This window comes from Pipistrellus kuhlii, unplaced genomic scaffold (assembly GCF_014108245.1).
Source record: "Pipistrellus kuhlii isolate mPipKuh1 unplaced genomic scaffold, mPipKuh1.p scaffold_m20_p_3, whole genome shotgun sequence".
NCBI classification, from domain to species: Eukaryota; Metazoa; Chordata; class Mammalia; order Chiroptera; family Vespertilionidae; genus Pipistrellus; species Pipistrellus kuhlii.
The window spans coordinates 63991156-64016647 of NW_023425529.1; the positions used below are offsets into that span (position 1 = coordinate 63991156).

General features: G+C 40.4%; 1 protein-coding gene across 7 annotated transcripts in view; it reads right to left on the reverse strand.

Annotated features, from left to right (window-relative positions):
- Nucleotides 1-23938, reverse strand: part of OSBPL8 (oxysterol binding protein like 8) — a 146246-nt gene extending 122308 nt beyond the window's left edge. For 6 of the 7 annotated variants that reach the window (XM_036455429.2, XM_036455428.2, XM_036455427.2 and 3 more), the window contains exon 1: nucleotides 23469-23938. The gene's annotated coding sequence lies outside the window, so the exon portion shown is untranslated. The remainder of the gene's footprint in view (nucleotides 1-23468) is intronic. The other variant, XM_036455424.2, reaches the window with a different exon arrangement.
- Between the last annotated feature and the right edge of the window lie 1554 nt (nucleotides 23939-25492).

Genomic DNA, 25492 nt, shown 5'->3' on the forward strand with positions numbered 1-25492 from the left:
GTATAAAATATTGACATTACCCCACTATAGAACAAGAAAATTCTCAAAAGAATAATTTGTTTTTTCAATATTAAAGTAGCCTTGCCAGGTTTTAATTTTAAATTTTTCCTTTTAATTGTCAGACAAGAGTACATATTCTAAAATTCCATTTATATGAAATTCAAAACAGACAAAAACAATATGTAGTGGGCAGAATCCAGATCAGCTGTCATCTGGGAAAGAGTTGAAAATGTATGGAAGGAGAAACACTAAGTGGAAAAATGCACAAGGGATTTTGGAACTGATGGAAATGTTCTGTATTTTTATTGTGGTGGCCACATTCACATAGGTGTATACATTTGCCAAAATGCATCAAATTATGTAATTTAAATGGGTACAATTTACTTTATGCAAATTATATCTGACTAAAGTAGTTTGGTGTTTTGTGGGGTTTTTTTTAAATAATGTTCGTAGGGTAAGTGGTAAGAGCAAAAAAGACAACAGAAATAGTCAAAGGCAGAATAACACAGTAAAAACGTTTTTGAAATAATGAAAATAGTTCAAATTCTAGCACAGTTAAAACTAGAAATGTATTTAATCCCATCTGTAAAATGGGACTAACAACTCACAGGATAGCTGTAAAAATTAAATGAGATAGTTAACACTATACCTGATACATCACAGAAACACAACTCAGATTAGTTGAATCTATACCTACCAATGTTAAATATTAAAATAAAAGCAAAAAAATAAGTAACAGATACATGGAGTAAATCATAAAATAACCTAAAGAAAATAATTTTAGATGCCAATTTTAAAAGAAAATGGTTGAAAAGACAGACAGTACTGCAGGTAAAGGGAATGTGCAGAACAGAAACGGATAGAAGGAAGTCGTGTAGGAGATGTCAAAATTAGCATGCCTGTGGCAGCAAGTTTATAAAAGGGAGCATAATAATAAAAATAAAAGTAAAAAACACCACCAAGGCAATCTTCCCATCTAATGCAAATATTCATTTAAATTTTACATTATAGTTACTTCATCCAGTTGATGCTATAGCACAAGATAAATACCTTCACGTTTAAAGTGGGGGAAAAGTTCAGTCTTTCTGTTGAAAAAACATAAATGCTTACATTCATCTGCTTCAGTCTCTTGGAGGTTAGCCATAGCTCTTTCTCAAAAAAAAAAAAAATTATTATTAAAATATAATTATAGCTAAGCAACATATGGACTTGCTGTGCAGCTGTCACTGCATTCCTAAAATTATGAAACCCTTTACATTTTCCAGAATCTGAATCCTCTCTAAGTGATTATTTTGGAAATCAAGATATAAAATAATCTCAAGAGAACTATTCAGCTACAAGAATTATTTCATGGCATGATACTTAATGTAAGATCAGGATTCTTAAACATTTATAATTCTAAAGTGTTTTTACATGTATACATTTAAATGTTTTGTTTTTTTTTTAAATAATGCAGAATTAGCATTCCTATGGCATTCAAACTAACTTAAGCCTTAAATTAAGATTCTACATATTTGGCAGAGTAATTCCTCTCTATAGTTTATATACGGAACAGAAAAGTGTCATTTCAACATTTTCTCTAGGAAGAGATAAATAAGATAGCCAGTATAACATTAGCTAACTTAGTTTCCAGAATGAGAGAAATGTATAAGGAGAATGAGATGCACAATGGGAGACAAAATGTTAGAGGGCAATAATACTGACCTTTAAACAATGTAGCAGCAATGTAGCTATGGTGAAGACAACAAAGCTACAAATTAAATTAATTCAAGTCCTTTAGTAAGAAAGGATGTAATGTAGTGACAGCTAACAAACAAGGTTTTATCTGCTTCATGTAACATCAGAGCAATACTCTTGGCTCATAGTAGAACATGTGGAGACTAAAGAATGACCTTATCTACTATTGCTTTCTTGGGCCCATATGTTCCATATCAAAGTAATAACTGAAATATTTATGAAACATAAAAAATTATTGATGTGTTACATCATCAGAATAAATAATTTTTCACTTAAAATTTTCTTCATGAAGACAGTATTTTATACTATAAAACAGTTTTCAAAGCCTTTCCTATATATACAGGGGTGGGCAAAAGTAGGTTTATAGTTGTAATATGAATAAATACAATAATAAATTAATGAGAATAAACTCTGTGTGTCATGTACTCACAACAGTAAACCTACTTTTCCCCACCCTTGTATATAGACATAAAAAGGAGGTATCTACTGTGTTTCCCCGAAAATAAGACATCCTCCGAAAATAAGACCTACTTACAGGTTTCCTTCTGAGTGAAATATAAGGCATCCCCCCAAAAATAAGGCCCTCCCTAGGCTAAACATGAGAGATTTGGTCCACTGATTCTGAAAGAAATGGAGTCACAAGAAATTCACCAGGAAATTCAGGAATTGGATTGTTATGATGGTGGTCCAGAAGATGATGACATGATTGTCATTGAATAAATGAGTAAATTCTTGATACTGTAGGATTCAGTTTGTCTGGTTTGTGTTGACAACTACCGTACTACCGTACCGTATACAGGTAATAAATTTCTTTTATTTTCATTTAACAATAAATGTGTACCGTATTCTTCTTCATGGAAAAATAAGACATCCCCTGAAAATAAGACCTAGTGCATCTTTGGGAGCAAAAATTAATATAAGACACTGTCTTATTATCAGGGAAACAGGGTAGTTTAAGAACTATAAGTTAAGAAAAAAAGTGTTTTAATGAGATTAATAATAAAATACTAGTTAAGATCCACTACTGTTTTTTATTTTGTTGTTGTTGTTAAAAGAGATTTTGGAAGGCTGATACTGCTAAAGATTACTTTTTTTTTTAAAATATATTTTATTGATTTTACACAGAGAGGAATTGAGAGGGACAGAGAGTTAGAAACGTCGATGAGAGAGAAACATCGACCAGCTGCCTCTTGCACACCCCTCACTGGGGATGTGCCTGCAACCAAGGTACATGCCCTTGACCGAAATCAAACCCACGACCTTTCAGTTCGCAGGCCAATGCTCTATCCACTGAGCCAAACCGGTCCTGGCAAGATTATTTATTATTTTTAAAATGAGGAATGTAAGTCTTTCACATCAACTTCAAATGGCTAAAGAGATGACAGTGAAAGAAGTCCCTTTAAATATAATTTAAAGATTTTATTTCTATAAATAAACTTAATTTATTTAACAACTAGAGACCAGGTGCACAAAATTCCTGCACTGCGGGTAGGTGGGGTGTCCCTCAGCCCAGCCTGCACCCTCTCCAATCCGGAACCCCTTGGGGGATGTCCAAATGCCATTTTAGGCCAAATAATGCAGGGATCAGGCCTAAACCAGCAATCGAAGATCCCTGTCACAATCCGGGACTGCTGGCTTTTAACTAACCTGCCTGCCTGATTGTCCCTAACCACTTCTGCCTGCCAGCCTGATCACCCACTAACCACTCTCTTGCCAGCCTGATTGATGTCTAACTGTTCCCCTGCCTGCCTGTTTGCCCCCAACTTCCCTCCTCTGCCAGCCTGGTCACCCCTAACTGCCCTCCCCTACAGACTTGGTTGCCCCCAACTACCCTCCCTTTCAGGCCTGGTCCCTCCCAACTGCCCACGCCCCTGCTGGCCATCTTGTAGTGTCCACATGGGGGCAGGATCTTTGACCACATGGGGGCAGCCATCCTGTGTGTTGGAGTGATAGTAACTTTGCATATTACTCTTTTATTAGATAGGATAGAGGCCTGGTGCATGGGAGGGGGCCAGTTGGTTTGCCCTGAAAGTTGTCCAGAATCAGAATGGAGTTCCCTTGGGCCATGGGGCGGCCTAGGTGAGGAGCCTGTGGTAATTTGTAGGATGGCCACACCCCCTGGCGACCAAGAGGAGGCCCTGGTCTGAGATTTATTTATCTTCTACAATCGAAACTTTGTAGCCTGGAGTGGAGCCAAGCCTTTTGCTTGCTCCATGGCGGCAGCCATTTCTGTTGGGATTTATTTATCTTCTATAATTGAAACTTTGTAGCCTTAAGTGGAGGTCTGGGCCGGCCAGGTGTGCAGAAAGCTTGGCTTCCTCCATCGTTGGGAAAACCCAAGCCTCCCTCTCCTGATCTCTGAGTGGCCATAGACATCTTGGTTGGGTTAATTTGCTTACTCATTCCTGATTGGCTGGTGGTCGTGGCTGGTAGGCATGGCTGGTGAGTGTAGCAAAGTAATGGTTAATTTGCATTTCTCTTTTATTAGATAGGATGGTGTTCCTTGCAAGTTGGTTAAAGACATTGCTAAACTTGAGCTCACTCCTCTATGTAAATGACTAATTTCAGAATCAGTATGTCCAAACAATGAGATTTTATTATATAGTTCTTAATAGGATCTTATGCTAGTTAGCTGCCCTCAGGTTATTTTAATTTCTCATAGTTTTTAAATATGAAATATCTGTTCAAATGGCAAGGAATGTCCTAAATTAGAAATTATACTTCATTCACTCCTTTTACTCCAAATACTCACACAAAGGTCATCACTATTAAATTTAACACTTACTTTGCCACACCCTTATTCAAAGACTCTCTGGAACCTGGTAGTCTAATTCCTTTCTTATTCTTTCACAAACTCCCCTCACTCTGTCAAGGACTAAATTATCTCAGGGTTTCACTTTCTTAGTCTTTTCTCTTCCTCTTACTTTGAACTACCACCTTCATGCAGTTACTGCTGCCTACCTATACCACCAGCCTACAAACTTTCTCCTGCATTCAAAAACCATATATCTAAAGACCTGAAGTAGAGGTTCAAAAACTTTAGGATACATCAGAATCATCTGGAGGACTTATTCAAAATTAGATTTCTAAGCCCCACCCCCAAAGTTTTTTTATTTCCAAGGTCTAAGAATTTGCATTATTAGTAAGTTTCCAGGTGGCACACCCTTTGAGAACCATTGGCCTACAGAATTCTCCATTGGAAAAGCCATAGGACCTTAATCTCAACACACCTAATGGATCTCCCACCATCTTTTCCAGTCACCTCCAAACCTTTCTCTACACAGCAACTAAAGTGATCATTCTAAACCTGATCATTTCTTGATCCTTTAAAATATTCTAACAGATTCCAAGGAATCTTAAGGCAAAAAAAACAAAATCTTTAACATGGTTTATCAAGCTTTGCATGACCTAGTCTGCCTACTGCATCATATGCTATTATTCTCTTTTTTTATACTCCAGCCACAGTGAATTCTTTCAGTGTCTAGCAAAAGCCAAGTTGTTTGCTGTTCCAAGATATTTAAACAATATGTGCTGCCTGAAATATTGTTTTTACTCTGCTCAAGTATTTATCCGTGCCTCCTCTCCCTCACTAGGTGAGCAAATTCTTATGTCACCCCATTTTTCTTCTTCTTAGCACTTTCCACAATGGAGATTATACAATGAATTGTGCAATTAACAGTTTACTCTCTGTTCCTCACTCTTCCCACATACACAATTAAGAGTTTACTCTCTGTTCCTCACCTTTCCCACATGACTTCTCAAAGAAGTCACATGTTTATCTAGCTCCCACTGAATTTTCAGCCCCTTGCTTAGTAACTTGCATTCAAATTATCTATTGAGTTAAAAATTTGTCTTGTAACATTATTTTGAAACCTCAAAAGAAAAGGTATTATTAAAAAGAAACTATCCATTCATCTACTGATGGGCACTTGGATTGTTTTCAAATCAATTATTGTAAATAACGCTGCTGCCGAAGCCAGTTTGGCTCAGTGGATAGAGCGTCGGCCTGCGGACTCAAGGGTCCCAGATTCGATTCCGGTCAAGGCCATGTACCTTGATTGCGGGCACATCCCCAGTAGGGGGTGTGTAGAAGGCAGCTGGTCGATGTTTCTCTCATCGATGTTTCTAACTCTCTATCCCTCACTCTTCCTCTCTGTAAAAAATCAATAAAATATATTTACAAAAAAAAAAAAAAAAAAGAAGTAAATAACGCTGCTAAGAACACAGGGGTGCATATATTTTTTCTGAATGGTGTTTTAGGCTTCTTAGGATATATTCCTAGAAGTGGGATCACTGGGTCAAATGGAAGTTCCACTTTTTATTTTTTGAGGAAACTCCTCACTGTTTTTACACAATGGAATACTGTGTAACTATACAAAGGAAGGATCTCTTATCCTTCCAGACAGCACGGAGGGACATGGAGAATATTTTGCAGGGTGAAATAAGCCAGTCAGAGAAAGAAAAGCACCACATGATCTCATTTATATGTGGAATCTATTAAACCAGTGGTCAGCCATATGTGGCTCCTTGGCCCCTTGAGTTTTTAGCAAAGGCCAGCTTAGGAGTACCCTAATTAAGTTAATAACAATGTACCTACGTATATAGTTTAAGTTTAAAAAATTTGGCTCTCAAAGAAATTCCAATAGTTGTACTGTTGATATTTGGCTCTGTTGACTAATGAGTTTGCCGACCACTGTATTAAACAAAATAAATGACAAACAAAATAGATCCAGAGACAATGAAGCAAGTAACAGACTGATGTATTTCAGAGGGGGGTGGGGGAAAGATTTTAACCAAAGAATTTATATTCATAACCTATGGACAGCCAATATGCATAACCTATGGACAGACAATAGTATAGTGAAGGCCTGGGGAGGGAGCAGGAGTAGGGGAGAGGGGAGCCAATGGAGGGAAAAAGGGCCATCTGTAATACTTTCAAGAGAGAAGATAAACTTAAAATATTTTAAATAATTAATTTTTTAAAAAAGACTAGCCCTGGCTGGGTGGCTTGATCATCCACACACCAAAAGGTAGACGGTTTGTTCCCCTGGCCAGGGTGCCTACAAAAAGCAACCAATCAATGTTTCTCTCTGTCTCTCTCTCTCTCTCTCTCTCTCTCTCTCTCTCTCTCTCTCTCTCTCTCTCTCTCTCTCTCCCTCCCTCCCTCCCTCCCTCCCTCCCTCCCTCCCTCCCTCCCTGTCTCTCTTCACATCTCTCTAAATATCACAAAGATATTTAAAAGAAAAACATGTTGTAATAAAAATTAAAAACATATTCTTAGGTGAGGATTTAAAAAAAGCGGTGTGGGCGGACAAGAGATTTATTTTTATCATTCATTAATACTTACAAATTAGGTAGCTTCTCAGACTGTATCATCTGGAAGTTTAACTTAAGAAAAATAATACCTTAAAAATATAAAATAAAATCTTCCCATCACAAGCCCCTCTATGCAACAAGATATCTAGAGGTATAGCATTGCTTGCTAGAGGCCCAGTGCACAAAATTTGTGCATGGGGGAGGGGGGAAGTTTCTTTAGCCCAGCCTGCACCCTCTCCAATCTGGGAACCACTCAGGGGATGTCTGCTCACAATCGGGGACGAATGGCTCACCTGCCTGCCTGCCTGCCTGATTACCCCTAAACCCTCTGCTTGCTGGCCTGATCGCCCCTACCTTGCCCCCTGCTAGCTCAATCACCCCTAACCTCTCTGCCTGCCTGCCTGCCTGATTGCTCCTAACTGCCTTCCCATGCCAGCCTGATCTTGTCCCTAACTGCTCTTCCCTGCCGGCCTGATCGCCCCTAACTGCCTCTGCCTGCCTGATTGCCCCTAACTGGCCTCCCCCGTCAGCCTGATCTCGCCTACCACTGCCCTCCCCTGCAAGCCTGATCTCGCCCACAACTGCCATCCCCTGCTGGCCTTATCCCCCTAACTTCCTCTGCCAGGTCAACCCAGTCTAATTAACACATTACCCTTTTAGTAGTATAGATTATATAGTATTGCTTAAATGGTCGGGGGGGGGGGGCTTTTTCATCAGGAGGAGATGCTTTTAGCAGACAAAAACGTGTAATCCCTATATCTAGACTTATAGCCAACCATATGCACTATACTGCCAAGCCTGTCATTAAAAAATTGAACCACTTTCTTACACCTTACACAAACAGCAGTTGCCCTTAAAACCCCCACCTTAGGTTCTGCCTTCATAGTTCACCCAGATTAGGTTCTGATTGGTCGATTTTTATGACACTACAAAAGCTCCACCTCTTAGGCAGCCATTGGCTCCTCACAGCTCACCCAGATTTGGTTCTTTTTTTAAAATATATTTTATTGATTTTTTATAGAGAGGAAGAGAGAGGGATAAAGAGTTAGAAATATCGATGAAAGAGAAATACTGATCAATTGCCTCCTGCACGCCCCCCACTGGGGATGTGCTCCCGCAACCAAGGTACGTGTCCTTTACCAGAGTCGAACCTGGGACCTTTCAGTCCACAGGCCAACGATCTATCCACTAGCCAAACCAGTTTTGACCAGATTTGGTTCTGATTGGCCAGTTTCTATGCCAGTCAGCATGTCCAGGCCTATACCTGGGTCTGATCAGAGAGACGGGGCTGATCAGTAGTCCCCACCAGAGGCCGGAAGAGAAAGAGAGGCTTGGCTCCCTGCGAGCAGGCTTAACTGCTGACCTCTAGGAGAGCAAGAGAGGCTTGACTGCTGATGAGGCCCAGAGAGAGAATCAGGGTCTGATCCGCAGCCTGCTTCTCTCTCCAGGCCTCACCAGCAGCCACAGCCGCTAATGATCAGCCCTGCCTTTCTCTCTCTCTGAGAGGTCAGCAGTTCAGCCCGGAGTTCGGTAGAGCCTGTGGTTGTTACAACCCTGGCTCATTATATATGTAGATTATCTGCACTACCAGAGTGTAGCACTGATATTCAAAAGCCATTCAGTAATAAGTGTATAAGGCAGCCTAAGATAATTTTTGCCGCCCTAAAACTTAATTTACTTGTAAATCTTCATCAAAGAGTACACTGAGGCAACAGAAATAGTTTTAGATCGTACTAGAAAATAAGATGAAGTAGCTGCCTGGAATTAAATCTCAACATGGATAACCATAAACACAAATTACATATTAAGTATGAATATAACCAAGAATTAAAATATCATGCATATAACCAAGAATTATTATGTAAACACATGCTCTACAGATTCTGATCTCCTTTAAAGTGAAAAGAATACCTGACATCGATAATTCATTCATCAATTCTTGTTCTCTGAAATGCAAGCTAAATTAGCATAGCACTGGCCTAAGTGGCAAACACAGACTAACAAGTATAACTACTTTAAGATATAATTTTAACTAATATAACAGAGTTTACATACAAATACAAGGTTATCTTCATTTAGAGTAGTCATTTTTAGAGACCATTTCAAGTTGTCACCACACAAAGCAATTTTAGAACTCCTCTTTTCTAATCATTTTCTTAGCTATCTATAGGTTTTATTCCTTTGGTTACTTTTTTTTTTTTTTTTAACTAAAATGGCATTTCTCATGTTGATCCTTAATTTTATGTATGAAATTCCATTCAGAATGACTTCCCACTCTTTCCAAATACCAAATCCATTTTCTAAAGATGCCATTTCCCACCATAGAATGTAGATTAAAAGAATGAGGCTGGGAAGGTGGGGGCATGTGCTGGAGGGCAGGAGCGGGTGGGGAGAAGTCAATAGGAGGAAAAGGAGACATAAGTAAAACTTTCAACAAAAAATTAAAAAAAAAAAAAGAATGAGGCTGAAGGCACTAAAGAAATGACAAAGCTGTCATTCAAAAGTATTTTTGAATAACAGTGACATTACTAAAAATAAATTCAAGCTAACTCTTAGACATATAAATCCTAGTATGTTTACTTAGAAACTGGTCACATTTGTATTTGTATTCAGCTCATAGGCCTGATCCCTAACTTCTGGTTTTGCAGAATAACAGATCATGTAATGCAAAAGTGAATTAATTCAAACTACAGACTAAGAAATGGAACAAGTTTTAAGAATAAAATCTGGTGATCTACTATAGCAACATGGCTTGGGAGACAGTATAGTACGGTATACTAAAAACAACATGGCTATAAATGACATAGGCTAACGTTCAACTTCTTTCTTGCCTCCTAGACTGGGCATGTTACTTGAACATGGAGTCTGTACAACATGAATAAGTAGGTCCATAAAATGGAAATAATACCATCTATTTCAGAACTGTTATAACACTATTATATATTATCTTTTGGGAATTCTAGCCCCTAACATCTTTTAGGAATCCTCAAAAGAACCTAATAGACTATCTATTCCAAACTTTCCATTTTACTAAGACCCACAGAGACCAAGTGGCTGCCAAGGTCACACGGTTACTTACTTAATAGGAAAGACAACACGTCTGGCAGGTTCATATTTTGCCAGTGCATCTGTTTACTAAATCAGTTGGTGTTCGTAATTCTAGGTTGTACAAGCCTATCTGTGACAGAAGGTCTTAAAGAGGGTTTCTGAGACAGCAATAAATCAAGGCCATCAAAAGACAGTGTTAGCAAATATGATACTGGCAATCATACAGTAATAATCTAGTCTTATATATTAAATGTCTCCCTTGGATTTTGTCTGTTTTTAAAATTGGATATTTTAATTTACTACCTGATTCAACATACATTTTCAGTTTTCTTGAAAGATCCTTTTCTAAGGAAAATATGAACCTGGCTTTAAATCAGGATACTAGAAAAAAAAATGAATGTGTTTCTCATTTGTTAAGTATGGTAACTGGTTACAATAAACCAAAAGTTACCCAGTTTCCTACAAGTAAAATTTATATTTATACTTAAGCAGAGGGTTCTTTACAAAGGATCAAAGCTTGAAATGTAAGATCTCAAGTTAATTTAAGACAATCTTAAAGAATTTTATTATTGATTTTCTTAATCCCCCAAAACCATTTCTTCATATATTTTAATACAGATTATGAATGGCTTTCTATCTTGAACATTAGAGAAAAAAAAATACCTGAATATTTCACTCTGGTCTAGATGCTTCTGGATTTTGAATTCTAGGTGTAAATTACCACAATGAAAGAAATCATCATCTTTAAGTTATCATGTAAGTAACCAAGACATAGTGACATTTCTGCTTGCCAATTCAAAAAGATCTATGAGAACCAACATGATTTTTAATACCTAAGAATGACTACCAAAAATAAAACTCTGGAGATAATTCTTATATTGAAATTATGATCCTGAAAGAAAACTGATCAATATAACAAAACAAAAAACCTTAGGGAATACCAAAAAATCACATATTTTCTGAATTTAATTAAAATCATAATTTGTCTTACAGCCACAAAATGTATCACTGATTAATTCCAACTACTTACTGGTTTTCATCATTTAGAGAGAATCTATGGACATGACAGCTGGAGTTATTTGTGTGGAACAGCAGGAGAGAGATATACTTATCTAGGGAATAAGAAATATAGCTGTTCAGAAGGGATAGAAACGAAAGACAAAATGGAAAATACTTATGTCAAAATGGATCATTTAAAAGTGTGGATCAATATTTAAAAGAAACTAGTGTTTCATAAAATCAACATAGATTTCTTTATTTCAAATTCATAAATAAACCTCCCCCATGAATTCCACGCATTTCCTAAGAGGAGAAAAAAATCCTTTACTGTAAGATGTTTCTTTCAGTTTAAAGTTTCAGGTTAACTCGGTTTTTACGGCAATGGTTCTCTGAGGGGTGAGTTTGTCCCCAGGGGATATCTGCAATATACAGGGACATTTTTGGCTATAACTCCGAGAGGTGCTACTAGCATCTAATGAGAACCAGGATGCTGCTGTACATTCTGCAATGCACAGGCCAGCCACTCACAACAATATGTAGCCCAAAATGTCAACAGTTTCAAGCTGAGAAAGCCTGCTCTAAGGGAACTCTTCAGACTTTTAAAGAAAAATTTTTGTAGTTTCTCTCTGCTCTTCATTGTGTGTGTGTGGGGGGGGGAGGGAGAGAAAAAGAGAAAGAGAGATTTTTATTGATTTCAGAGAGAAAAAGGGAAAGAGAATTAGAAACATTAATGATGGGACGATAGGAGAGAATCATTGATAGGCTGCTTTCTGCATTCACCTTACTGGGGATCGAGTCCACAACCCAGGCATATGCCCTGACTGGGAATCGAATTGTGGTCTCCTGGTTCATGGGTTACACTCAACCACTGAGCCACAACAGCCTGGCATCTGCTTGTTACTCTTATGTCAGCAGTTTCAAGCTGAGAAAGCCTGCTCTAAGGGAACTCTTCAGACTTTTAAAGAAAAATTTTTGTAGTTTCTCTCTGCTCTTCATTGTGTGTGTGTGTGGGGGGGGGGAAGAGAGAGAAAAAGAGAAAGAGAGATTTTTATTGATTTCAGAGAGAAAAAGGGAAAGAGAATTAGAAACATTAATGATGGGACGATAGGAGAGAATCATTGATAGGCTGCTTTCTGCATTCACCTTACTGGGGATCGAGTCCACAACCCAGGCATATGCCCTGACTGGGAATAGAACTGTGGTCTCCTGGTTCATGGGTTACACTCAACCACTGAGCCACAACAGCCTGGCATCTGCTTGTTACTCTTATGTCAGCAGTTTCAAGCTGAGAAAGCCTGCTCTAAGGGAACTCTTCAGACTTTTAAAGAAAAATTTTTGTAGTTTCTCTCTGCTCTTCATTTTGTGTGTGTGTTGGGGGGGGGGGAGAAAAGGAGAAAGAGAGAGAGATTTTTATTGATTTCAGAGAGAAAAAGGGAAAGAGAATTAGAAACATTAATGATGGGATGATAGGAGAGAATCATTGATAGGCTGCTTTCTGCATTCACCTTACTGGGGATCGAGTCCACAACCCAGGCATGTACCCTGACTGGGAATCGAACTGTGGTCTCCTGGTTCATGGGTTACACTCAACCACTGAGTCACAACAGCCTGTGGGAATAGAGAAAAGCTTTAGGATTTTATGATTGGTCTGAATGCAGACACATGGACTGCTCTCTGGTTCCTCACAGCCTGTTAAGATTTGGCTATTGGCCCTCAGAGAGTCATAATAACATATGCTCATATATATATATATTGGAACAGTATCCAGTAGATCTCCTAACTTGGTCCCACCTCAGCTCCTGTTGGTATTAGTACTATTAGAGCCTCAAATACCTCTTTTATGCAACTCATGTTTATAATTAAGGCAACATTAGCTGCCTAACTAACAAATTCCAAATTTTCAATCACAATGTAATTAAAAATGTTCATTAAAATTAAAGTCTAGTGTGGGTGCTCCTATTTGGTGCACAGCTTTTTTCCACATGCTAATTTAGGGACTCTAGATCCTTTCAACCTTATGGCTCTATCAACTCATAAGAGCCTCAGCCTCTACATCTGGCCTCTGGGTGGAAAAAGAGAAAGTAGAGGAAGAATACCTGCTTTCAGTCACCTCAACCCAGAAGTTACAACATATTTCCACTCACATTCCAATGGCAAAATCCAGTCACATGACCCCACCTCAATGGAGGGAGGATGGTGATAGAGGAGAAAATGATTGAGAAATTATTTCATTGGCTGAGCCACCACTTTCCAGTTTGAACTATTCCACAAGAAAGAGCACAAACTATGTTGGACCTTGAGCTGAATCTGCCATAGCCGCTCTACCCACAACTTCATTCGCTTGGTCCCTCCCTAGCCTCATGACAGACTTGCTGGCTCCCTACTAATTTCTAATCACTTCACTGTGATTATGTAAAGACTTCCAGACGTCTTTCATACCACATAAGAACCATGGAGAACTCACAGGATGCACCGCTGGGTCTCACTCTGATTAAATACACCATTTTCTTCCCCTGAAGCCACCACATGTCAACATAGGGCTAGGTATAGGGCAATGAGCTAGTAAATGGCTGCACAGGTTCTGAATTTAAACAGTTGGATCCCCGAGCCTATACTATTCTGCCTCTCCATACTTCCCTTTTATTGTTAAGAGTATTACAATGTTACCTTTTATTCTCCCCATTGCCTCCCTCCACCCAGTACCCAACCCACCCAGGCCTTCATAACCTTATTGCCTATGTCCATAGATAATTCATATATACATATAACATTTTTGGTTAATCTCTCCCCATTCCCTCCCTTCCCTCTGAGATTTATCAGTCTGTTCCATGTTTCCATAGTTCTATTTTATTCATCAGTTTATTTTGCTGTTTAGATTCCTTGTTCATTTATTTTGGTTTTAATTCAATTGTTGATAAATATGTACTTCTTGCCATTTTATTGTTCATACTTTTTATCCCTCCTCCTTCCTCTTTCTCCTCTTTTTAAAGAATATCCTTCAACATTTCATGTAACTTATGTAGTTTGGTGGTGATGAGCTCCTTGAACTTTTTCTTGTCTGAAAACTCTTTATCTGACCTTTAATTCTAAATGAGAGTTTTGCTGGGTAATCTTGGTTGTAGGTCCTTGCTATTCATTACTCTGAATACCGTATTTTTCGGACCATAAGACGCTCCGGACCATAAGACGCACCAGTTTTTAGAGAAGGGAAATGAAGAAAAAAAGATTCTGAAACAAATAGTGTCCTAAAATATTTTATGTGCATTAAAACCCAACATCACAGTCATAAACACATGTAATCAACCCTGTAAAGTAAACAGCAGCATTTAGAACCATTTTAGAGCCGGGCAAGCACACAGAGACCACACAGAGCCGGGCAAGTAAAAAAACTTTTTTTTAAAGTGTATGTGTAGGCTATATTTGGACCATAAGACGCAGGGACTTTTTCCCCCCACTTCTGGGGGAAAAAAAGTGCGTCTTATGGTCCGAAAAATACAGTAGTTCTTGCCACTCCCTTCTGATCTGCAAACTTTCTGCTGAGAAATCAGCTGCCTGTCATATGGGTACTCCCTTGTAGGTAACTAATTGCTTTTCCCTTGCTGTTTTTGAGATTCTCTCTTTGTTTTAACCTTAGGCATTTTAATTATGACATGTCTTGGTGTAGTCCTCTTTGGATGCCTCTTGGTTGGGACTCTCTGAGCTTCCTCATATTTCATATGCTTGAAGTTGTCCCAGAGGCTCCTTACCCTATCTTCATATTTTTGGATTCTTTTTTCTTTTTGCTCTTCTATACTGGGTGTTTTTTGCTTCCTCATATTTCATATTGCTGATTTGATTCTCAGAATCCTCTACTCTACTGTTAAATCCCTGTGAATTATTCTTTATTTCAGTTAGTGTATGCTTAATTTCTGACTGGTCCTTTTATATGTCTTTGAAATTCTAAGATCCTTGTAAGTCTCACTTAAGCCTCTTGAAGCTCTCTTTTGAGTCCCTTGAAGGTCTCACTAAGATCCTTGAGCAACCTTATAAACCATTGTTTTGAACTCCGTATCCAATAGTTGCTTGCTTCAATTTCATTTATTTCTCTTTCTGGAGATTTCTTCCATTCTTTCATTTGTGACATTTTTCTTTATTTCCACATTTTGGCTGCTTCCCTGTGTTTGTTTCTATGTATTAGGTAGAGCAGCTATGTCTCCTGGAATTGATAAAGTGGCCTTGAGTAGTAGGTGTCCTGTAGGGCCCAGTGGCTCAGGCTTCTCAGTCCCCTAAGCTGGGCACTCTAGGTACACCACTATGTGGGCTGTGTGCACAGTCTTGTAGCTGAACCTTGATTACTGCTGGCATCATTGGAACTGACCTCCAGGCCAATTGACTGTGAGGACCAGTTGCAACTACAGTAAAAGAGCTGCTGTGGGGCTGTAGTGCTCACTGAGTCTGCTCCATGAGTGTGGCACTTGTGGATGTGTAGAGTTGTAATCTGGTATGATCTTAAGCTATCCATCAGGTGCACTGGCTCTGGGGCCTCCCAAGAGATGCAAACTCAGCCACTGCCTGAGGCTACCCAGCAAGAGCTATCAAGTGATCTACAAATGGCTACTATTATATTTGTATTGTGCTTGGAAGTGCCCAGGCGAGGCCCAATTGTGAAGTAAGGCAGGCTGGTGGTAGTGACAGGTCTTGAGCCTCTTACTGATAAGTTTGGCACATGCTGATGCCAGCTGCTGCTTGTTTAAGAGATTTTAGCAAAGCCTGAAGCCTGAGCCAGGACAGGCCATTCATATGGAAAAGCCATTGCAAACAGCTTGGGTGGGGCTGCAAGTTGAATGGGGCAGGGTCTCAAGGAATCAGAAGGGTGTAACAAACAGTGTGAGGTAAGCTGATGGAAACTCAGTTATTCCCACTAGTCAGCTCAAAGTTGGGGGGGTGGAAGTGGGAGGGCTATCCTGAGAGCACCTCCATCTGGAAGAAAGCCACCCCCAAGTTCCTGCCCAAATGCTATACAATCCAGTTCCTCCCTGTGTGTTCCTGGGTCTTCCAATGCTGCTGTCCAGCACTGGAGCTCTGAGAGAGCAGGACCAAGTAAGTTTGTGTGTTAGCCCTTTAAGAGGGATTGCCTGAGTCTCCAGCAGCCTCCATGTAACTCAGCCACAATTCCTGCTGGTTTTTACACCCTGAAGTTATGGGCACTTCTCTTCCCAGCTCTGAAGCCCTTTGCTCCTCACCAAAGCCTCAGAGATATCCCTCCCCATTAAAACATGCCACATGTGGGTATCAGATCAGCCCGTTCCAGCCCTCTGCCCTTACTACCAGTCTCAACATATTTTTCTTCTTTACTTCTCTAGTTGTAGGACTTGCATTCAGCTAGCATTCAGGTGGTTCTGAATGAAGATTGTTATATGTTTTAGCTGTAATTTTGATGTGGTTGTGGTTTACCTACGCCACTATCTTGGTTCTCTCCCTCAAGTATCCACAACTTGCAAAACAACCTAGAAACTGGTACAAACTCCCTCCTATGATACACAGCACTGTTTTTCTTCATTTCTGGATTGCTAATCTTAAATGTTATAGTCAAAACAATAGGCAAAATTATACAGTAAGCATAGCTAGTTTTCCGAAGTTCCTCACCTTCCTCTTCACTTGAACAATGTACCTATGCCCTAATATCCAATGCATCCTACCTCATTATTCTAACCCAATAATAATGTTACTTAGACTGGACTGTTCTGCTCATGGTAATAAGGCCGAGGTTCTCGGGGTACTGCTGAAATAAGCATTTTCTCTCTCTCTCTCTCTCTCTCTCTCTCTCTCTCACACACACACACACACACACACACACACACACACACACACACGCCCCGCTGTGGGAAGATGGGATATGGAAAGAGGCTTTATTTGAGTAAAGTTACATTCCTCACATTATAATATCCCATTTCCCCCAAGCCAGTCCTGAAATAGGGGCTGCTGGTAGTGCAGTAAAGCCAGGGCCCAGAGCTTCCGTTCCATGTTGTAGTCAGGTACAGTTTAGCATCCCAGCTAATTAAAGTCCATTAGTCCATGTGTGGAGTCCAACATGGCCATGAGCCATGTGGGCAAAGGGGAGCACAGCCCCTGACACAGGGAAGCCAGGAACCCAGCATGCCAGAGAGATGAGAGGGAACTTTCTTTATTTGGAAATTTAAATGCTGTGGCCACCCCCATTCTGGCCAGTGACTGGCTTCCAGATGTGACTGACCCACAAGCAGGGAGGCCCCTTCCCGCCTCACTCAGACCATTACTGGGCATGTGTCTAAACTGCCTTTGTCCAGTCCCTTTCCCGTCAATCAGCAGGGGACAGACTTGCAGTGATAAATGCAGCTTTTTGGCAAAGCTGCATAAATGGCATGTCTATATTACATAACCTCCACTTTCCTCCTTTTTCCTGTTAAATAATAACCACATTATAACAGCATCTCTACCACTTCCCCAACCCTATCAAAACATGCCTACACATATTTCATAATTTCCTCAGGTACCTTATCCTTCTTTGTTAGACAATATATAATCTGATAAAGTACTTCTGCTAATACGTGGCATTTGGCAACCAAAAAACAAGTTACTTTAATGGTGGAAAATTCAGCAGGAGATGGCTTAAATAAACTTAACTTAGATTGGTCATGGAAAGAAAAAAGGATTTCCATTATATATATTTGTGGCCTTCAAATACTCTGCATAAAAATCACTCACACCAATTCTGTGCATATCTTATTCTTTAAAAAAAAAAATTAAAGTATGAATTTAAAAAATTAGAACAAGTCACTTTAAAATACTATATCTATCATGTTCTTATACCATTATTTCCAATAGAGCCTGGAAATTCCTAGTAAAAAATGGCAACTGAATAAATAATAAAGAATTACTTGACTTACTGTACTTTTTAAACTTAAAAAATAGGATGTCAGTCAAATACACATAAAATGGGGTAGGAGAGGAATCGAAGTTATATGCCATCTTACTACGAAGTGTATGTTCATCAGATCATAGTCAAAACAGACTCACAAATATCACAAAGTCAAGACCTGTTGTAAGGGACAACTGCAAATAATCTATGTAAGGCAGCATAATTCAGTGGCTAAAGAAGAGGCTCTGAAATCAAAGGTCTCATTAAACTTCAAATTCAAATCCTTTTGATAGGCTCCACCACCTACTACTGAGCCTCCCAGTGACTCAGTCTAATTCAAATTCTGGTTCTATTACCTATTACTTAAGTTCTCAGTACCTGAGGCCTAAAAAGGACAAGAAAATAGCCTGATTTTGGACTGATCATTGTGAGAAATAAATGTGATGACATATGTCAAATACTTTTAAAATAGCATATAGTAGTCAAAACATATTAGCTATTATTATGACGATCAACCACTCCCATTAAGACACTTTTGGGAACTATAATAATCTCCCTTTGAATCTATCAAGTTTTTAACAACCCTAAATCAAAATTTCTCCTCTTAATTCTGAAGAGTCTTCAAACTCTAAAACCATTTCCTCTTTTCTTCAGTCCTCTGTGAATATGGAAGATGATGAGTAACTGGCTTCTTCATCATTTTAAGACCGACTCTTTTCAGTCTTCCTATAATAATAAAATTCCCCTCCAAATATTAGTACAAAGTACAGACTACTCCATAGAGTAAAAACACTACAAAGACTTCACAAAGTATAATGAAATTTTGAAACTCATAAAAGAACCAACAGCTACTGGAACAAAGAGCTTAGATAAGAAATGATGCAGAAGTCTATTAGCATGCTCAGAAAATACTGAATTCTAAAATAAAACACAGCAGGTAGAGATCCTTCATGGTTTATAATCACTCAGATCTCTAGAAACATACAGAGAATATTTTTCGTAGTTTTTCTTCTTAGTAGCAGGAAAATCCCATTTATTCACAACAATGACTAGACAGATGGCATGATAGGTAAAGCAATTTCTTTAAAAACAGATTGTTTAGAAGAAAAGCCTAAAGGCTCAGATTTTCAGCCATATATATCCCTACCTTGAAGCTTTAAAAATATGAGGCATCTACCAATCTTTGTGTTAATATTAAGAAGTAACACAATTAAGCCTCTCATTTCAGGTAGCAAATGCTTGATTGAAAGAAAAGCAAGCATCTAATTTTGCCCTGAAACAATGAATTTTCTGAGACAAACACAGGAAAATGAGTGATGTTTATTTGCATGAAAGGTTTTATTTCTGTGGAATTCTTAGTTTCCAAGGTCTCTATCTCCCTCCATCCCAACACCAGTCCAGGTATGTCTTCAGCTGAGCTACCATTAAAGCTGCTGCCCAGAGTTTCTGCTTCATATTTGCACATCAGACTAGTCAAGCTCCTATTCCCAGCTGTAGTCCATTGCTTGTGGAGTTGGCATGGCCATGGTCCATGTGGCTTCTAGGGCCACATGGCTATGTTGGGAATATGAGTGCAAGGAGGTAGGAGCAAAATTGGAGAAACAAGAGAGAATTCCTTTGCCTGGGAATCATGTATTCCCAAATTTTTTCAGTCTTATACTGGCTTCAACCCTCTAGCCCAGTGGTTGGCAAACTCATTAGTCAACACAGCCAAATATCAATAGTACAACGACTGAAATTTCTTTTACGAGCCAAATTTTTTTAACTTAAACTATATAGCTAAGTACATTGTTATTAACTTAATTAGGGTACTCCTAAGCTGGCCTTTGCTAAAAACTCAAGGGGTCAAAGAGCCGCATGTGGCTTGTGAGCAGAGGTTTGCCGACCACTGCCCTAGCCAATTATCTTAGTTCCAGTTTAGACCAAGCATCTTCCCTATGTGGCCCCTTCACTATGCATACACCAATCTTCCCCTTTGTTTGATCCCTTTCCCCAGTGATCTGCAGGGAATGGAATGGTGGTTCCCTGGGTAGTGTAAAGTTGCAGCCTCCAGCCCAGACAACCATACTTATAATGTCTGGCCTCCCCTTTGTTCCTTTATTATTAATATCAGCAAGCTAGTTACAACGGTAACACTTGGTCAAGTAGATATTAAATTTCTTAAATACACCAAAATATTTTTTAAATATCTGAAGACAAAAAAAAGTTTTAAATAATTTAATGTTTGTTGATTTCCCCTAAGTGCTAAATACTGAGTAAGGCATTTTCATATACATTATGTAATTTCATTCATATGGGATAAGAATTATGAGAAAACTAAGGCCCAGTGATTTGCCCAAGGACACTTGTTTGTATAAGATACAATCAGAAATATAATTCAGATTTTCTGGTCCTATATTTAATTCTCTTGCTTTCACTGTCACTTTCAAAACTCAAGTACTCAAAACCTTAAGTCTTATAAGGTGTGACAATCTTATCTGGAGAGGCGACAGTTCTATTCTGAGAAGAAAAATTCTTCACGTTACCAAAAATGACTCACTGTTTAATCTACTGTGATTGCAAGTTAAATGCTTTGGTTCATGCTATCTACCCCTTTAGGAAACTTGCTTATCTTCAGATATACCGCTTTCAGTATGACCTAACTCAAGAATCACCACCACCAAGAAAGTCCCTGATTAAAAGACCTGCTCCACTCTCCGGAAGCCAATATCATCTTTATTATCTCACAGCTTTGTATCTACTTTGGAATACATTATCACATACTCCTTTTTGTTCTCTAGTCATGTATTTGGAACTACATTTTTTCATTCGAAAACATTTGTAGGATCAATGATGAGCAAAATAGACAAAGTCCTTGCTATCACGGACATATTACACTGTTTGCAACATTAACGAAGTTAAATAACACAGGCAAGGATTCCTTCCCTACAAGGTCTCTGAAGAAAGCCTGCAAACCTGGTAACATTTTTCAGGAGGAAAAATCCCATCTATCAGGGCTTCCAGATGAGACCCTCAGCTTCACACCTTTGAGCAGATATATGAGGGGATGGGGACCAAGGTGGAAGGAAGGAGAAATCTAAAAATCTCTCAGGGGTTTCCCCTATACTGACATGAAATCTTCTCACGTTAGTCCAGATATCTCTTTCTCTGTCCCATTTACAAGGAAACTACTATATATACTTCAGCCACAACTGCAATTGCTATAATCAAGTACCTCTATCAATCTCCTTAAAAACAGCCACCTTCATTATTAAAGTACTTAGAAGCTTTTTATGCAACTTGTATTTACAAATTATTTGTAGATCATATTAGATCATATGTAGATCATAAGCTAGGGCCTATGTCTTACATTTCTGAATCCCCCAATGCTCAGAGATCATTACTATCAATGTGTTCAGCTTTAGAAATAATATAAATATTAAAATGTAATTCTTCAGGTATTGCTATTAGGATAATAATTTTTTAAAATAATATTAGAACGCCAAGTATCAATTCTTTATTTTGACCTTCATGCTTCAATAAAAGTAACCTGTTCTTGGAGGATTATTGATAAACCAAATTTAAATGTACTAAGAACGCTCTCTAGTTAAAGAAATTCTACAATCTGTCCTTAATTGTATATTTCTTATTTTTTTTATGGCTTAGGTGTATCTTTTCGTTTTCTTTAGAATTGTATATTTCTTCTCAAATCATATTTTAAGGGTTTTTCAATTCAAAATGAGACAAAAAACTGGATATTACCAAAGTCCTAAGTGCCATAAATGTGTTCTAAGAAAGATTTGATTAGCCCTGGCTGGATAACTCAGCTGGTTAGTGTATCATCCTGATATGCCAAGGTTGCAGGTTTGATCCTCAATCAGGGCACATTCAAGAAGCAACCAATGAATGCATAAGTAAGTGGAACTATCTATCTCTGTTTCTCTTTCAAAATCAGTAAGTATTTTTTAAAAGAAGCATTTGATTGCCTCTACAATGTAGTAACATTCTAACTGCAAAAATACAGCATCTTTTACAGATCAAATACAATAAGTATTAAATAAATATGATTCAATGAAAGAAAAATAAACCATGATCATTTTTTAATTAAACAGGCATTTCTAAGCACCTGTGTACAATGCATTGCAGCTCAAATGGTTCACATGGAATTTGACCGTAAGGACTTAACCTCCATAATTAAAGACCTAAAAGGTAGTTCTTATGTTTCGTCTATTCCCTTTCCTAGTACTCTGAACAAGCATACCGTAGTCATCCATGCATAATTGCTATAAAAAAATAACAGATATTTGATATTAGCTGTATTTTCAAGAGGACAAACTGCATTCCCTTACTCTTCCTTCTCCAACCTGTTTTACAAAACTAGCATGATCTCAGTGATTTCATTCCAAAACAGGTTCTAGCAAGCACAGAAATTGACCACAGTCTCTCAGAGGATGATCAGTTTAGATGGTGCCTGATGGGATGCACAAACCCTAGGGAGCAAACCACCCATGCTCCACCACAATCCTTGCTCTCCTAAAAAAGCCTTACTTTCTGGGCGAGTTAATAAACCCTAATAATTCTATCATACACAGGGCATTCTAATACTACACAGATGTCATCTTAGTCTTCCAGCATCAGAAAGGCAAAAAATTAAATAAATAAATAAATAAATAAATAAATAAATAAATAAATAAAAATTCATGAAATGATGTATTTAAAGCAAATATGCTTATGTCTTCTGATAAGTTTTGTAATCTGTTTAAGTAAGGAGCCCACGTTACCTATCATTTCAGACAGCATTTGGATAAGATGAAACGGGGTAAGTTCCCCCGCGCAGAGGTACCTCGCCAAGTGTTAAATGACTTTTGTGAATGGAAAATCTGCATCTACAGTTGCTTCGCCTCCGCCGGTCTGGAGTGGGTGTCTCAATGAACCAAAAAACACACTCCGTGTGAACAAGCTAGCTCCTGAGACCCGGATTCCACTCGTGGGAATGGGCTTCGAAACAAACTTTACATTTACCAGCATCGCAGCGGTTTCGCCTTCCTCCTGCCTTACCAGAAGGCCACAGGAACTGAGGCTGGAGGAGCGGCGCGGTGTCATCGGGCTGTGCCAGGGCGGTGCAGCCTGCGGCTCCGCACAGCCGCCGCCTCCCCGGGGCTGGCACCGGAAAGCCCCAGCCTCACCTTCACCGCACCGGGCGCCAGCCGAGACCCCGCCGTCCCCCCCTCCCCCCAAACTTCGGAAGAAGGCAGGCACAGAGCGGCCCACAGGCTCGCCCCTCCCCGCAGGGTCAGGATGCAAACGCTCCCACCGTGGGCCCCACACACGCCACCCGCGCCGGCCTCTGGAATCCCCCTCCGGAGGGGACAAAGGCGCCCACGAGGAACTCCCCGGGGCGGGTGCCCGCAGTCCCCGCGGCCCCAGCTCAGAACGCGAGGCCAGGGCGGTGCAGGTCCGTAGGGGTGCGAACCCCCCCGCCCCCCAACTCAGGGACCCGCGCGGCACTCACCGGTGCGGAGCGCTCGGATTGGCGGGGCCCAGCGGGCCGGTTCTTTTGGGGCCCTGCACGCGGACCTCAACTTCTCCCGGCCCCCGTCGCCGGCGGAAGCTGGGAAGACAGCCCAGACCGAGGGCTGGGTCTCACCGCCGCGGAGGCGCTGCCGGCTCGCCGCTCCGGGGGGCTGGGGGGGCGGGGGAGCGGGAACTCCGGCCCCGCGGTCCTCCGGCCGGGGCGGGCCCCCACCTGCCTCGGGCTGTGGGGAAGCGGTGGCGTTGGCCGCCGAGGCGAAAGCTACCGCTGCAGCAGCCGCCCGGGGCTGCCCCTACCCCTACCGCCCGGCCCGGAGCGCGTCGCGGCCTAATGTTGTCATCGGCCGTGTCGCCGCCTCTCTGGGTCCCCGGAGCCGCGGAGAATCTTCACAGCCGAGCGCCCTCCCCGTCCATGTCCCGCCCAGGCCGCGCGCGGGCCGCGGCCACGCCCCTTTGCGTCACGTGACGGCGCGCGGGGGCGGCGCCCGGAGGTGTGCCCCGCGGGGCCGGCGGCGTCACGCCCGGGCGGCTGGCAGCGCCTGGTCCTGCCGGCCGAGCCTTATCGCCGCCCACGCCCCCGCACACACGAGGGCGGCCGCGGGCTGGGAGCCCACCGCCGCCCGCCCCGCTCCCGGGACGTGCCGAGGCGGGGCCTGCGGGGCCGGTCGCACAGGGTCCCGCCGGGTCGGAGCGGGCGGCGCGTGGGCGCTCCCCGCTCAGGGCCCCGGACCCCGCGCTCTCTGCAGCCCGCCCCGCCGCCCCGGCCTGCGGCTTGCTCAAGTTCTAGTCAAACAAAAGCGGGGGGGAAAGGTCTCCTGGTGACTGGCTTGAAAAGCAGTAACTGCTTGTTCCTATTTCTAGGAACAAGTTAATTGTGGCACTTCATTTGCTGTGTTGTTCATTAAGAGGATTTTATTTTTAAGAAACGGATGGCGCGTGTCAGTCACACTTGGATGAAAATAGCCCCGGCAGACTTATTTCTGTTTCCTAGTCATGTTCAGGGTCCTTGGTGCCAGTTGTACAGCCCATTAAGTTTTACAACGTGTTAGGCTGGTGGCCCTTGGATATTCGGCAATTCGTTCCGTTTTCACCAACATATTTTTATTAGTTTCAGGGAGAGGGAAAGAAACATCCATGATGACAGAGAAGCACTGATTGGCTGCCTCCTGCACGCCCCCACTGGGGATGGAGCCCACAAGCAGGGCATGTGCCCTAACCTGGAATCCAACCGTGACCTCCTGGTTCACAGGTCCAAGCTCAACCACTGAGCCACATCCGTGAGGCCTAATTCTTTATTTAAGTACCTTACCTTTGGCCTTCTTTTTAACCGGTTTTTCAGAGGAAATCTCCCCCTCAATCTTATTGATGGCAGGAAAAGAGTAAAATGCTAGTCGCAAAAAAAGGAAAAAAATACAGAAATAAGGGAGGTAGAAAAGCAGAAAGTTCATAATCAAATGCCAACAAGAAAACACATGAAAAAGGCTTTCTGTAATAACTAAACTCCGTTTGTAACATTTTTCCTCCCATTGTTAAGGTTTTTTCTTAAGCAGTTTTTTCATCTCACTACATTTTCTTAACACATCAAAAAGTTTTCTGATCAACTGAATACTTTGAAATAAAAAAGCATATATAATAGTTATTAGTAATATATTGCATAGAAATGCTACGAAATCGTGGAATTTAAGATTCACCATTATTTTGTGTTACCCAAGAAAGAAAAAAAACACGTACCAACTATTGATAAATTATGCCATACCATTGATATTTTTAAAAGACACATCTTGAATTCAGAGATATTAAAATGTGAAAAACAATGAGTTTCAGAATCTATGAGATATTGTAATGAACTAGAGTTCCAATGAGAAAAAGATTCTATAGGTTTTGAAGACTGAGAAATGGTATTTAGGATTCAAATAAATATGAGATAAGTGTATTATTCTGTAAATGATACTATTTCAGCAAAGCAGATAACTTTGTAGTTTGTCAACAAATTGAAACCTGTCT